General features: G+C 35.6%; 1 long non-coding RNA gene across 3 annotated transcripts; it reads right to left on the bottom strand.

Annotated features, from left to right (window-relative positions):
• Window positions 1–6,166: 6,166 nt before the first annotated feature.
• LOC119316219 lies at window positions 6,167–9,744 on the bottom strand. Of its 3 annotated transcripts, XR_005152827.1 has the most exons (5): window positions 8,071–9,744; window positions 7,915–7,972; window positions 6,884–6,957; window positions 6,584–6,710; window positions 6,167–6,493 (listed from the first exon to the last, which is right to left on the bottom strand). It is a non-coding gene; the product is annotated as an uncharacterized LOC119316219 (long non-coding RNA). The 3 variants fall into 3 exon arrangements; XR_005152825.1 differs by having other exon boundaries at window positions 6,584–6,957; XR_005152826.1 differs by lacking the exon at window positions 6,584–6,710.
• Between the last annotated feature and the right edge of the window lie 819 nt (window positions 9,745–10,563).

Genomic DNA, 10,563 nt, shown 5'->3' with positions numbered 1-10,563 from the left:
TTTGGTTGGGAATTTTTTTATTCGTTAAACTTTTGAAAAATAAATAAAAGCTTCCTTGTAATATATTTGAAAATCTTTTGAAAATTTTGTCTGAACAATTCTGTATATATATATATATTGAATTGCAACTAATGAAAAAATAACATGGAAGAAAGATAAGACCAAGCTTTTTTTAATTAGTCCACAACAATTTATTTTTATATACTTGTTGGGTGATCCTATTAAAAAAAGTAGCTGCTAGCTCTAGAAGGAAAAGTCAAGACACCCGGTTTTCTGAAAAAGTTGAGAATTTAACAAATTCTCATAAGACACCTAGTTTTCTGGAAAAAAACAAGAGATTTGAAAATTTCCATGAATATGAAAAGGTACACATATTTGAATTTTTTTAGGGATTTAAAAAGAACATGAAACTGAAAAGAGTTCCAAATTTGAAAAAAGTTCACGAATTAAAAAATGGGTGAACTGTAAGTGTATTTGTGAACAAATATCAAAAAAAAGGTGAACAAATTTGTATTTGGTGAACTAATTTTGAAATGGGTGAACACCATTTGCATTACGGTGCCTTGGTGACTAATTTTCAATAGGGTGAACAAGATTTGAATTCGCTAACTAATTTTGAAAATTAGGGATTTAATTCTAAATTGGGTTAGCTAAATTAGAAAATGGTTGAACTAAATTTTAAATAAGGGACCTAATTTTAAAATCTATGAAATATATTGAATTACATGAGCTATATTTGTATTTAGTGAAATAATTTTGAACGAGTGAACAAAGTTTTTTTAAATGTTGAACAAAATTTGTATTTAGTGAACTAAATCTGAAAATAGGTACAAAAAATATATATTAGGTGAACTAAATTTGAAATGAGTGAAATAAAATTTAAATGCATAATTTTGAATGTTGTGAACTGAACTTTAATTCTTTGTGAACTAAGTTTGAAAATGGGAGCACTAAATTTGAATTTGGTGAACTATATTTGTATTTGTGAACTCATTTTTGAAAACTTTTGAACAAAATTAGAATTAGGTGAAATATATTCTGAAAGTTGGTGAGCAAAATTTGTATTGGTTGAACTAAATTTTAAAATGGGTCAACCAATTTTGAACTAGGTGGACTACATTTGAAAATTGTGACTTATGTTTGAGAAAAGTTCAGAAGTTTGAAAAAAGTTCAAAGATTCAAAGAACAAACATGGATTTTGAAAAGTTCATGGATTTCATGAAACTGGAAAAAAGAGTTCATTAGTTTCCAAAAAGTTCGTGCATTTTAAATAGTAGATGAATTTGAAAAAGTTCATGAATTTTGTGAAATAAAAAACCATGAATTTGAAAAAATATTTCATAAATTTGAAGTTCACGAGTTTGAAAAAATCTCGTGGGTTTAAAAACAACCATGAATATGAAAAAACTTCATTAAAATTCAAAGAGGTTTGTAAACAAGAAAAAGGCTCTCTCAATTCGGAAAAAAGTTTATAGATTTGAGAAAACTTCACGACTTGGAAAATCTCATAATTTAAAAAATGTTACACTGTGTTTGGATGTCTCCATTGAGAGCCTCTGAATTGCATTGGATCCAATACCAAATCAACCTTTGTATTGCAATGGGCTCCAATACCAATACAGATGTTTGGATGTATGAAATATTGCATGTTGGAATTAGACAAGCTAGCAATACCAATGTTATGTTTGGATGCCATACAATGGAATTGGCGTTTTGCATGAGTTGCGCCATGAACGGAGCCGACTGAGCAGCGGTGAGGAGCACAGGACGCAGTCGTCCCCGATGGTCAGCCGACCTTCCGCGACCAGGATAGAGCGACACCGGCGAGCATGATGGTCCAAGCTCATGCAGGCGCGACCTCTCGTGTATGGGAAACTCCCACGGCTGCGAGATCCAGAGCTGAGGACCTACACGCCGGCGAGCACGAGGGTCAATCGACTAGAAGAGGGGGCGGGGGATGGCGGGCAGGGAGGACTGCCAGGCGTGGCTAAGGACGGTGGGGCATGGCGGCCGAGGAGGAGGGTGGGGCCGGCCGGGGAGGAAGGCACCTGTGCCACCGTTGGACTCCATGGCAGGAAGTGGCTCAAGGGGACGGTGAGCAGGAGCTGGGGAAGAGGGGAGGAAGGCACATGTGCCACCGCTAGGTCGTCGCGGTCAGCCTCTCCTATCCCCTTCTTTTTTCTGGTCGCTCGAAGGGGTATGTTTTGCAGGTAGGCTGATTTCAGCGCGATTCAGAGCGGGAGGGCTCCGTATCATGGGCAGGCACTTCGCATGGGATGTAATTCAGCCATCGTTTCCGTTTCATTACAACCTGCCAATTCATTGTGCAACCAAACACATGAATTGAAAGATTACAATACCAATTCAGATTCCAAGCCTCCAATGGGAACATACAAACGCAGCGTTCGCAAAAAATCAAAAAAAGATCGCAATTTCTTAGAAAATTTCATGAATTTACAAAAAGTTTAAAATTTTAAAAAAGTTCAGCCATTTAAGAAATGAAAAAACAAAAAGAAAAGAAATAAAGGAAACAAAAAAGGTTCATGGATTTGAAAAATGTTCACGGGTTTGAAAAAGTTCGTCAATTCAAAAAAAGTTCATGACTTTTTATGGATGATCATAAATTGTAAAAAGTGTATGAGTATTAACAAAGTTTATTGATTTTTAGAAAGATTTAAGAATTCGATAAAAGTTTGTGAATTAAGAAAAATAAAAAATAGTAGAAAAAGAAAAGGATAAAAAAGTAAAGGAAAAACTGGCCAGACAAAATAAAATAAAGAAGAAAAATAAAACCAGATCACACACACACAAAAAGCAAAAAGAGAAGCAATTGGGCATACGGCGTTAGCTTGGTCAAGTTGGTTACTGTGTCTCATATTAAACATCACGGTTGGACTTCAAATACCCTCGCCACATTTTTTTGAATGCTAAAAAGGTGTAAATGGGCCAAGCCCAGCATAGAGGGTGGCCGGCTTCTCAAAAACCAAAAATAGAAAACACCGCCCGAAGCGCTTAATAAGGACTGGTCTATTTTTTTCACGTGACGAGACCTCCACTCGGCAAATGCTATGTATCACTCGTAGCGAGCAGGCCGGTCGCTTCGCCTGCGCGACATTGGTCTCGCCTGGCGACCATAGACAAAGCTGGCGATAGAACCTCACACCATTTTTTTTTCCTTTTTTTACATTTTGGTCAATTTACTTTTAAGTTGTAATAATATAGGAATTCAAAAAAACTTGTGATTGAGAAAGCATTCATGAATTAAAATATTGTTCCCAAATTACAAAAAGATTTTTAATTCAAAAAAATCACAAACTCAAAAAATATTAGCGAATTTGGAAACATTCATGAATTCATACAATAATAACGAATTCCAGGATGATTCCTAAAGTAAAAAAAAAAGTTCTAGAATTTTAAAATGTTCATGACTAGAAAAAATCAAGAACTTAATTTTTTTTATTAATTCAAAAACTGCTCATGCATGAAAAAACATTCACTAATTTAAAAGAGGTTCGTGAAAATTTCAAAATTCTTCATTAATATAAGAAGTTTCCAAAAATTAGAAAAAATGTTGGCGGATGCAAATGTTTGAATCTGAGGAATGTTCATGAATTGAAAAAAAATCATAGATTTGAAAATGCTCACAAATTTAATTTTTCCATGAATATAAAAACTGTTCATGAGGTAAAATAGGTTCACGAAAAATATTAATTAATTTTAAAAGATTAAGTTTAAAAGAGAAAGTAAACAAATACAGACAGATAAAAAAGAAACAATGAAGCAAGAGAAAAACCGGTAGAAAAAATAGAATAAAAAAATCGATGGAAGAACAACAAAAACCAATGGAACCTTGCTATAACAACAATAAGGTTCCAGAACCGGCCCCAGACCTGTTTCCAAGTATGTTTGCGAAAACCTCTAAGTGTTCAAGGATACAAATGTTCACGAGTTTAAAACTATTTCGGATTAGAGAAGTTCACATGTTCAAAAATATCTTGAATTTGAAAATGATCATGAAGTTCAAAAGCAGAAAAACATGAAAAAGGAAAAAGATAATTAAAAATAAAAATAAGAAAAAGGGATAAAAACAACACAAGAAAAACCCTGAAAAGAAACAGGTGTTGTTATGAGTAGGGCAAGCGAGCGTGGAAATTACTGCTCGAAGTAAGTGTTATATTATTCTAGACTATTCTGTTACGCGTAACAGAATATTATTCTGTTACCCTAGTTGAACTGATGAAATTCGAGCAGTTGAACTGATGCTTTTCTGTTGCTGCTAAAAATCGTCTTCTTTAGTTCAAATTTTATTGTAATTTTTTTTGTCGAAACGGGGCGTGTAATATATCGTTGGAAAGCTCTTGACATCCACATTACAATTTTATAATTTGTTTTTACCAAAAAATTATGATTTAAGAGCAGTTTTGGAAAAACCGTTTTTTTCAAAACCGAAAACGTGAATCGTATTTTGGACTTAATTTTCAAACGGTTTGTCGGAATTGAGCAAATGAGATGGCGTTGGAAATCTTATGAAAATCCGCATCTTTCATATTTTTTCAAATTCTATATGATTTAAAAGTAATTTGAAAAATGGTGAAATTCTGGGCGAAATGTTTTTTCACTATTTTTTGCAAACGGTTTATCAGATTGACGCAAATGATACGGCGTTGGAAAGCTATGGAAAATACGCAACTTTTGCGTATAGAAAGTTTTTTCTAATTCCTTACAGTTTAAATACGAATTCAAATACGGTTAAAATTGGTTTTGAATGCGGTTTTTTAAACAAGTTTGTCGAAATGGGGCAAATAATATACCGTTGGATAGCTATCGAAAATGCGAAACTTAGTTATGTTGGACGTTTTCTCTACTTCGCAAACGTTTAAGAGTAATCTTGAATATGATATGACGGATCCTGCTGTTTTTTCATTTGAAAAACAGAGTAGTCGTACTAATATATGTGTATGTTTGTACTGAGCTATTTTTTGTAAAGTAATTTTAAATGGTTCCGAAAAAAGTACTTGTACTGATGCTTGCATGGATTTGTACTAAGCGTGTTTTCACTAACTAGACTTTGCTTTATTTTTTGGATAATATTTTTCTCGTAAATTTTTAACGGTTTACTGTATCCTAACCCTGAACTTGCATGGTTTTTATTATTGAACTGAATGTTATTGTATCGTCGGCCTTGTACTCTCATGGTTTATATCATCAAACTAAATGATATTTTTTTTCAAAAACAAAATGTTTTTTATTCTTTTTTTGAACTAAACATTTTTTTACAACGATGTTGTGGACTTCTCCTAGAAGGGGAGCCTTGGCGCAGTGGTAAAGCTGCTGCCTTGTGACCATGAGGTCATGGGTTCAAGTCCTGGAAACAGCCTCTTACAGAAATGTAGGGAAAGGCTGCGTACTATAGACCCAAAGTGGTCGGACCCTTCCCTGGACCCTGCGCAAGCGGGAGCTACATGCACCAGGTTGCCCTTTTTTTTTTTTTGTTGTGGACTTCTCTTATTTTATGAGTTGTACTTTTACCATTTTTTACAATTTGAATTTCTGTCATTTCTTTTATTTCGAAGGGACGACCATTTTTAACTTGTACTGATCAATATTTTTAATTAAACCAATTTTCCTTTGTAGAACGGACGACCGTTTTTGTTTGTACAGATCAGTTGTAGAATTTGGACGTCAATGTCACAGAATTAATTTGTGAGCTTCTCACGTTTCCTTCTAAAGTTGTTTTTTCCCTGCCTCTCGAACTGATGCGATTTTTTTGATGAGTACGTACCAAATTTCTCTGTACTGTTATGTTTTTAACACACACACATATTGAATTGTTTCCACATTTCATTATGAATTTATTATATATAAAAGTTGAACTGTACGACACTTTTTAAATGAATCTAACAAGTATTTTCGCTCATTAAACTTCCAAATGTTTTTCTATTGTAAACTCAAGTCTGAACAGTTGTAAATACTTCTAAATTGAACTGAAATAAAATATAGAAACACTCGAGTCTAAACAGTTGCAAATAGTTCTAAATTGAACTGAAATAAAATATAGGAATTGAGCTGAGTGTATTTTCAGATTTCTGCTAGCATGCATCATGACATTTTAGATATGTTTTTACAATAGAACATATACTAATTTTTATGTCAAGTACCTCAAACAAAACAAAAGTGGAGCTTCATTTACAAGAATAGAACATAACATATGCTAGTTTCGATCCATACAAGGTTTTCTCAAATGCTTATGAAGGCATAACACACAACTCATGTTGTGCTATAGGAAGAACACTTAAACAGGGGAAATTGGACATAGAATCGTTAAGTAGGTGTACTAAAAAGCACACAAAACATGTATTGAAAAAGAACAAAACATTCTTAGCGTTGCATCGGCCTCCTGTGGCAGAGGTGAACGTTCTGATATTGCGTCGTCGCACGGCCTCGTGTGGCGCAAGTGAACGGCTTGTGGTGGCAAGGGTGAACGGCTTGAGCGCTGCATGTCCAAAAAAATTGGTTTTATTTGACAACACAAAAACATAAAAAGGATGATTTCAGTTTCATAAATTAACTCAAGAGGCAGTACCTCTAGCAATGGAAGATTACTGAGCCAAATGCCCATTCCGTGGCTACAAAAAACTGATTATTTTGTTTTTCTTAGTGGTGCCACTACCTTCAGATTAGAAGGACATGCATAATACTCATCCGCTGAACTGCACATATTTTTACATCATTTTCGCGGCCTCATAATACATCCATCTCATTTATTCAGTTTATCGGTTAACAAAAAGTATCAGCTATCAGTCCACAAAGAGCATCAACTACCAGTTCACAAAAATATGAAACATCACGGGAACATAAAAAGAATGTTTATTAGTTCACAAACCTATCAGCAATAGTAGTCCTGCGGCTCCAGTGCAGCCGCCATTGTTGGTTTTTCTTCTTAAAATACACACTGAACTGCTGTAACAAAAAAGAAACTTTAAACCACAAGATTTAGCAAGATGAACCACTAGTCTACTAACCAGAGAACTGAATGAATTTTCAAAATTGAACTTTTTTCTAATGCTCTACAGGCCGAAAAATGGGGGATTAAAGTTTGTAGCAGTAGTGCTCATGCCTATATAGGGCTCTCCCAGGACAAGCCCTTGTGTATAAAAAAGCTAGTGGTTTAAATTCAAAATGTGGACAATGCCACCACACATTTTATTAGTATATATTCAAAATGTGAACTAAATGAATTTTTAATAAAATGAAAATGTTTTGTATTTTCTTTTGAACTCAACATTGTTGTGCGAAGATATGTTGGACTTCTCTCATTTTACCACTTGAACTTTTATCATTTTGAATTTCTCTCATTGTGTTATTTTTCTGTCTGAAAAACAGAGTACTCGTACTGATATATGTGTTTTTTTGTACTGATGTATTTTCATAGATTGGACTTTACTCTACTTTTTTTGTATGATTATCCTCATAACTTTTCAATGGTTTATGTTATCATCGTCCTTGAACTTATATGGTTTATATCGTTGAACTGAATGATATTTTTTCCAAAAATAAAATGCTTTGTGTGCTTATTTTTTATCTTTTTTTTTGCAACGGTGTTTTGTACTTCTCTCGTTTTGGGACTCGAACATTCAGAATTGCATACAACAAACTTCTACAAGTTTTCTTTTAATTCCCATTTTTTTTCCTTTGTGAATTCACCGGGTTGTAATAATGAGCTTGTTTCTCTTTTGAACAAACAGATTCTGTGTAGTGAACTCAACCTGTTTGTGGCTATTTTTTCTCAGTGGAAATTTTGTGACCTGAGACCACTTCCTCTCAGCCTTATACCCTTTTGAACTGATGCCTTCAATTTTTTGACACAATCTTTTTTCTACATAAACAAAATTAACTGAAGGGAAGCTCCTTCACCTGGAAGATGTACTGAAAATGCACGCTAAAGTGACCTGAAGAAACACCAAATGTTGAACTGAAATACACAAGAGAAGGAGCATTTACATCCAGGGTAACTCTATGTTACACAACAATAACTGAGCATATATGTCTATAAGTTGAAGGGTAACGGACCTCAAGATGATATTTCCTCTCAGCCTTATACATCTTCCTTCCAATATTCATCTATTTTTGAGTTGCTGCCTTCGACTTTTTTTACGCATCCTGCCAACAGAAAATGGACCGAAATTTCAAAGATGAACTGAAAAAGATGAACATAATTTGAGTAGAGATGGATGATGGCAAATGATGAGTAGCACGTTTGCTTCTCTTCTTGGCCTAAACTGTACAGACACAAAGGATCTGCCCCGGCATAGCTAATTGAGATCTCTAGCTAATTAACCCAGCCACAGGCCACATCCCATCACACAACACTTTGCATACACACATTTATCTATTCCCAGAAATTCTTCTACTGAAGTTAAGAGGAACAAGTTTGAGATTATCAGTAGTACACCCACCATACCAAGTTCCGAACTGAACCTCTTGGCGTTCAAAAGTTCAGAAACTGAACCTCTTTTGTAGTTCTCCACGTGCGCTGGGTGTCGGAGTTGAACGGCCTACGCGCTGAAGTGGCGGGGCGCGTAGCTGGCAGGAGGCTCGGGCAGCGGCGGGGCGCGGGGTGGCCGGGCGGCGGCGGGACGCGGGCGGTGCGCGGGATGGCAGGCGGCGGCGGGGCGCGAAATAAATAAGTGCACAAGAGATATTTCTTTAGCAAGACATTTTCACGGAACAGGCAAACCAAACTTTTTCAATGAACTTTTTTAGGTTTATGTGTTCAAACTTGCAAACTTTCCGAACTAGTACTTAGCTCGCTTGTCATTTTTCACTTCACTATGGGATCAGAAGTGCACAACATATACAAACATTAACACAAGGATCAATTGGGGCAAACAACAGAACAAAAAACTGAACATCAAGGAGATAAATAGCAACAGTCTTTGAACTGAATTAAAATTCTAATTGAACTAGATTAAATTTAGAAACTGAACCAAGTGTGTCACGAGTTAGTCAATGTGGAAGATCATTCCATTTGCTATCTATCTATCTCTCTCACATCACCCTGCTGCAGCAACAAACAGCAGCAGCACACAAACTCGCACGCACAACAAGTAGCTAGCAAGCAGCAGGGGCTTCAGGCAACAGGAGACATCAGCCAACAGCAGACAGTACTACCGTTTTCTGAACTCTCCTTTTCTTTGATCTTTTATTCCTTGAACTTCCACCGGTGAACCCGTGAACTTATCTGCTTTTATAATTTTAGATTTTTCAGAATAGTCATACCATGTGTATACAGCAAGAGTGCCCTCATATCTCAATTTCTATGTATCATACAATAGCATTAACCATAATTGAGAAAAAAGAGGATTTTGCATACACGCCGATGGTGCTAATGCCAAATATAATCTAGCCATCCTCAGCATCCAGTAAGGATGAAAAAATGCAATTCATGTTGTTAATAGATCATACAGCCTCAGAATTCCGTACTTAATTATTTCACAACATGTCACGTATTCAGTGCATCCAAGGTAGAACGAAAAATCTAAAATCCTACTGCAGCAATATAGCGAACATATGGCGGGCATGCATTTTATGTGCTACCCACCGCCCAAGGTTAATTCCCCTAGAAGAACGAGAGAAAACTAAATCCCTAATTAACATGTCAGATCAATAGATATGTTCTCACCTTGCTGTACAAGATCAAAGCAATAAATAGGACTATTACAAAGAACTGGTTAAAGTGCGTCAACTTGCCTTAGGCACAGAGGCATCCCTGAACTTGGCCGTCCACGACAATGTACCTAAACTCGGCGTAGGCTGGTAGTTGAACTTGCTAACATCCACACTAGCACCAGCAGCAGAAGCCGCGGTGTCGGTTTGGTGCTTGACATGTAAGATGATCTGAAAAAACACACAAAGGTGAACTGATTTTTTTCTCTCTCGAATTTAGCTTGATCTGCTACAACAAACCAAAAGAAACTATAGTCAGTAGGAATCAGAAAAATGAACTACAAAATTTATCTAATCAAAACTGGACGAATTAGCAAAATTGAACTATTTTTTGCATAACATAGCTGGGTGAGGAAGAAAAGCAACAAAGCGAATTTCATGGGGAATTAACCTATATTCGATTTTTGCGTACGGAAAAAACGTCCGAACGTTTGAGACAGTAGTGTGTGAACTTCTCGATTGAGCATTTTCTTCCTAATGTTTTTGTGACCGAAAATATAGAAGAGTGTAAAATAGGGATGTCTACTTTCCTGAACCAAGAACTTCAACTTCACGTATGCTCATATATACTGTTCTTTTTGAATTCCCTATCAAATGATTGGTTTCAGTAGCCTAAAAAACTGGCTCAACCTCATATGTACAAAACTGAATTTGATTCGACCTTTACACATATGAAGTTTGAACTTCACTCAAAAGCTAAATAGTTCAACCACACACATACAAGCAGAAAACATGGCAAAGTTGGTCATGTTTAGACATATATCAAGAAAATATTTAGAGACCCCCGTTCAATTTTTTTGTCTATGAACTGCCAAGCGAGCAGCGAAAATAAATGAA

This window comes from Triticum dicoccoides, chromosome 6A, assembly GCF_002162155.2.
Source record: "Triticum dicoccoides isolate Atlit2015 ecotype Zavitan chromosome 6A, WEW_v2.0, whole genome shotgun sequence".
NCBI lineage: Eukaryota > Viridiplantae > Streptophyta > Magnoliopsida > Poales > Poaceae > Triticum > Triticum dicoccoides.
This window is presented reverse-complemented; position numbering and strand designations above follow the sequence as displayed.